At 46.4% G+C, this 5,522-nt stretch overlaps 1 non-coding gene across 1 annotated transcript; it reads right to left on the reverse strand.

The window, feature by feature from the left end:
• Window positions 1-3,591: 3,591 nt before the first annotated feature.
• Window positions 3,592-3,665, reverse strand: Trnas-gga (transfer RNA serine (anticodon GGA)). Its single transcript has one exon. It is a non-coding gene; the product is annotated as a tRNA-Ser (tRNA).
• Window positions 3,666-5,522: the final 1,857 nt, after the last annotated feature.

Below are 5,522 nucleotides of genomic sequence, written 5' to 3' on the forward strand. Positions count from 1 at the left end.
GACAGAGAGCGAACGCTGGAAGAGCATGTCCCCCCCGCCCTTGGTAATATGAGAACTCTCCGCCTAGGTAGCGTTTCACGCATGTCGCTCAATTCTGTTGCCTTCAAGTAATGAAGGAGGGCTCGTGTGGTTTTCTTGGGCTTCATGAGCTGTGAGACCAGGCTCCCAAGAGCTTTCCTTCAGTAAAAGACCGATGGTCGAGTCTCCTGTGGCCCACTGGAGAGTCCGGCGATGTGTGTTGTGAAACGCATCTCTCTTTCTCTCTCTCTTGGTCCCTTATTCCCCCCGCCGCGTGTAGGGTAGCAAACTGGACGTATACTCTAGTTAACCTCCCCTACCTTTCCGATATTCCTTCTCTCTCTGCCTCTCTCCGCCTATTGTAAATGCAAATGGACGGTTTAATCGCTCCGACCTGCCGATAAAGCTGTTGTATATCGACCTGTTAGATGCATACAGCATGATTTAGCATTCCTTGGTCCAATCTTGAGCTCTCCGTTGAAAATCTAAGTCTGTTTTTTGCTCCTGCCTTCATCCTACGCAATGTGAAACCGAGTAGGCAGGTACCTAATTTTGGGCAGCATCGCATCGGTGCTTACACGAAGAATTTGTTCACACGAAGCTAATCCTCCTTGGATGGCTCGAGCTGGAGACAGCACCGGCTCTCTTGCCATCAAGTGGGTGTTTCTGCCAGTGACAACTTCTAAAAGGATTTTATTTTCTCGGTATCCGTTCCATTCCTAAATCCACTCGTCCTACCGACTCTCAGTGTGGCATTGTCCCACGAGGCGTGGCTTATGTGGCTGGAACTACATAAGACGCCTCACCGCTCTCGAGGAAGACTTGCTGTTCCATGTCCTGCCTTTGTTTAGTCGCACCGGGACAAAGAAAGAAAACCACATGATTCAGAAATTAAGCTGCCGTTGCCAGCACTGAAAACTTTAGGCTTCCGCAATTTGATGGTTTGTGCGCACGTGGATTTGAGAGAAAACACCCCCTTGGATGACTTATACGTACTAGGAGCGTAAAAGCGACCTTTTTGAAGGGCATTATTTACTGTAATAGAAGACGCAGAGAACCTTTAGGCACAGTTTTCTATATCTCCAATTTCTTCGAGAGAGAGATAGAGAGATAAGATGCGAAGATAGATAGATTACCTTGAGGGCAACTGTTCTACACTTTGAAATGCATTGCAGAAGAAGGTAGGGCTGGAGTACCAATAAGGTCTTCAAAATGTGCTCAAATCCACGATGTGCACGTGGTTGCCCAGCGAAGCGGGGGTGCCACCTGATTCAACAGACCAATGTGATGTAAGCTTGAACGACTGAGCAAGCCACTACATGATAATATCACGGGTACGGCAATGCCACTCCTTGCCGGGCGTTGAACTGCCACTCATTTTTCGAGTGAGAATCAAATGAAGGCAGTTGTTGTACCACAGAGCCACGCCATTGCTTCAAACAGCTTCGAAAAAAAAAACACTATATGAATGTCTCGTAGTGGGAGGTGTCTCCTTAAGGCATGTAATATTGCGTGGCAGAAGCGCAGAATCGCGTCAGGCGTCAAAACATGCGAATTGCGCAACTAGTGGGTGTTTCAAAGGCCCACCCATTGCAAAGCGCTAAGACATATTTAATCATCATCAGCTGCATGAACAATGTGAGCAGCTGCGTAGGTTCGCGTCTTGCCCTACGGACGCCTAGTGCGCCCTTCGCTTATTCGCAAAATGAAGAATTATGGCGTAGTGTGCACTTAACAACCGTACTTGCAGTAGGCATGCTAGGATCGTTTGAAACGGCTAGTGTTAAGCGCACAGTCGTTCGTTTCCTCACGGCATGGTAGACACATGCACCGAGAACCGAAGCTAGGCTGGTAGTTGAGAAGGCGATGCGCACAGGGCCCAATTACGCTATCTAGCTCTACTCTTGAAGGCGAAGCCCAAGCGACCTCCAAGTTTCTGTTTCTTCAGTTCGTGGAACGTTTTCCTATTAACGTACTCAGACAAATCCTTGGAACCTGGTTATATATAGCTTCGCTGTAATGAATTATCTAGGAACATTGAATGTTGACGCACCTGTGCGGCCTCGCATGGAGGGTTATGTGTCCCAGAGCAGCGCAGTGCGCTTCTTTCCAAGAGTGAGAAAAGCCAAGTCACTGCATAGTAATGCTGCGCACAAACTGCTCGAAAGGCACGACGGTACAAAGTGCTATCACGGTACTTCAATTTTAAAAGAAGTATTGAAGGACACTGATACAGTGCACAAACAGCGTTGTAGCTTCCGCTGTTCGAGTGAGCGCTGCTCATTTCTTTGGATGCTGAAGAACGCGGATGGTTTTCCTTCGATCTTAATCTCGGTGCACTAACATGTGACGTCTTCCCGGCCGCGGCTGTCGCATTTCAACATAGGCAAATTGCTAAAGGCACCTCTACTTCTATTTAGGTGGACGTTAAAGAACCCCAGGGGATCGAAATTTCAGGAGCCGTCCACTACGACGTGCCTCCTAATCAATTGGTAGTTTTGGCATGTGAAAACCAGAGCAGTTAAGGTATACTGCATGTGCAACTACCGAGACGCCTTCAGCAAAGCAAAACACTGCTGTTACTTTCACTGCTTCTGCTTTTGCCCCATTTGTTTAACCCAAGAAAGTTTACTTTAACCGTGTCCGCTTGGGCTTCTTCTGCCCGCATTCTGAAGCAAGACGTGACGTATCACTTTGACCGAATTCAACTACCGTATTTCTTTGCATACAGTCAGCACTGTTTAGAAATTGTTCAAGGGACACTAAAGGAAAAATGTTAGGTCGACGTTGATTGCTGAAATAGTGTTCCCAAAATCTCGTGGGGCTTGTTTCGTGCGGAGGAATTGCTTATTTTGAGAGAAACTCACATTTTAGTGGTCCGCACAGCAATAGCGCACTTCAAATCGCCCACCTAAAAAGGGCATCCTGACGTAGCGTTTGGCTTGCCAAACGTTGCCCGCCTTTACTGCCCGGCAGCCGACGCTCCTGTTTCTGCTCTGAAGGGCACATTACAAGCCTTGCCAAAGTTACGGTTGATCTCGTAATCATCTGCACGAAAGTGCAGTGAGCACACACGCAGATTTCTTGGTTGTTTAGCACACTGTCGCAGAGGCACGGCACTCGGCTACTTCGGCGTAAGGGTTTATTGCGGCACCCATTGGAGAGTCAAGTCGGTTTCTTTGCTGCAGCTGCTGTTACTCAAGCGGTGCACACCATTCACGCAACCGGTAACATAACAGGGACGCGGCATTTTGCCGAGGTTTCTGTTAGAGCAACTTTCATGAGCGTGCAAAGCACACGCAACAGTACGCGATAACGAAACTCCTACTGAGACGCGACTGCGCGAGGAGAGAGCAGCCTGGCGATAACGGAACCTTTAAACCACCCACGCCGTTCTCGTTGGTAACGCCAAGTTTTTTTGTTTTTTTTTTCATGAATGAAACACAAACGCACAGGCAGCATTTTATTACGTTAAGAAAGGGAAAATAGACAACCACCCCATTGTAGCACGAAGCCACAAGGAAATCCATACGGATTTCTCAGAAATAAAGCCTCTCAGTTGCCGAAAAAATCGTCCTGGTCCGGGGTTCGAACCCGGGACCAACGCCTTTCCGGGGCGGTCGCTCTACCAACTGAGCTAACCAGGAAGCTAGCAATTGGCAGCGCGAGGGCGAATTCATCGACAACTCGAAGCAACTGGACACGTGTTGCAAATCAGTTCTGCGGAATCCCGCAAGGTGGCGGAAGGGTTAAGAAAGGAAAAATAGACAACCACCCGTTTGTAGCACGAAGTCGGGTGGTTGTCTATTTTTCCTTGTCTACTGCAGGTCTTCTGTATATTCTATTCATATTTCGCCTTTCTCGGGTTCATACGCAGAATAGCACATACTAATAATGGCGTGAAAGTATATTCCTCTTTTTATACTCAGCAGTCGAACCCGTTGATCACTACTGCAACTCTTAAAGCTCTTTCGTTGCTGGCCTTTCACCAACAATTGCTGCTCTCTTTCTCGCCACTTCTTTATTCATTGATTTTTAGCGTTGTTTTGAAGTTTTTTTTTCTTCCCTTCGCAACGACATTCCAAGACAACGTTGTAAGTTTTACCGCTGCTGACTCGTCCGTGAAATCCTGAGCATCCCCTCACTTCTATGTATAGCAATAAAAAAAAACAAAAAAACAAGAAACTGTATACATATCCAGCTTTTCTGGAAACATCACAGCCAGCGCCCCTGGCAGCGCCGGCGCGAAGCTAGCGCGTTTTCAATAGAACTGGCGAGTTTTTCCCGAATAATTAAGTGTAGAGGGTGAATGTTGAAAAACGCAGACCACAGAGCGCGTTTGGGAACCTAAACGCACGAGAGGTCTGCAGCGATTATGTTGCAGTAAGCTTCAATTTTGTTCCCAGAGCAGTTAAAGATTGTACAATGGGAGTCTATGGAAACGGCGAAAAAATGTGGCCTGTTTTTCGAGACAAAAACGGTCACTGGCGTAAAACTAAGCAAGTTATGTTAATGGTCAGGAAATCACATGTAGTCCTGACAATCAGCTTTCGTTTGAAGCCATTCTCAACTTGCCGCAATTGGCATAACATTGTTCCCTAACGCGTTTTTTGAAGGGCGGTCGTTCAAATGTTTGTGGTAAATTGATAAGCCTTTGCTTACCACCAGCCACAAGGCATCCAGCGTGGCCGAGCGAGCTAATCGCTCAAGTTTAAATGCCGCTGGTTCGATTCCTGGCGACGGATCAGCACTTTTTTTTTCAGCCCGTGACTTAGTTCCACAGCTTCGCACAGGATGTCACCGCCGAAACAAAAAAGAGCTCTCGTTTCGGTTTCGGTTCTTGACTGTAATCTTGAGGTGCCGTTTCTTTTTCTCTTTATTATATGACTTTTTTAGTGTATGTCTAAACACTCCACACGTATCACATCGTTCAGATCTACATTTGTAATTCTTACTTTATTCTTTTATAAACGTCCTAAGGAAGAGAACACCCGATCGAGTTATGGTGAACAAAGCTCTTTGGAACTTTTGCACGCGTATTGTGGTGGAAACTTATTTCTCCCTTCTCATGATGTCGTTACGACCTTCTCAGGTACCTGCAATTAAGCAACGTAAAGGAAGCGAACTAAGGTTAGACAAGCGAGGCGTAGTAATTAAATGACAAAGTTAGACGATTTTGCAGTTGCTTTTTGCTTTAGGGCTAACGCAAGTGTCTGTCGTAATCTTAATGAACGAAGGGGAATTTTTCGAGGGTTTCTTTTTTTTGTTAGACACTACTGATGAAACCAACAGATAATTAAGCCAATCAAAGAATACGAAAAATTAGTTCTTTTTCAAACAGCAGTGCAATGATTTCGCCCTAACTTAAATGAAATCAAAATCGCTATCTCGACAACCATCAGCGGACGGCTCATATACCCTTCTATATGCTGCGCTCTCAACTCGAAGAGACTGTGCGAAATCCCCTTTCCTACCTGGAGTGGCTGTGTTATCTTACAGCACCA

Source organism: Rhipicephalus sanguineus, chromosome 5 (assembly GCF_013339695.2).
Source record: "Rhipicephalus sanguineus isolate Rsan-2018 chromosome 5, BIME_Rsan_1.4, whole genome shotgun sequence".
In the NCBI taxonomy this organism is placed as follows: domain Eukaryota; kingdom Metazoa; phylum Arthropoda; class Arachnida; order Ixodida; family Ixodidae; genus Rhipicephalus; species Rhipicephalus sanguineus.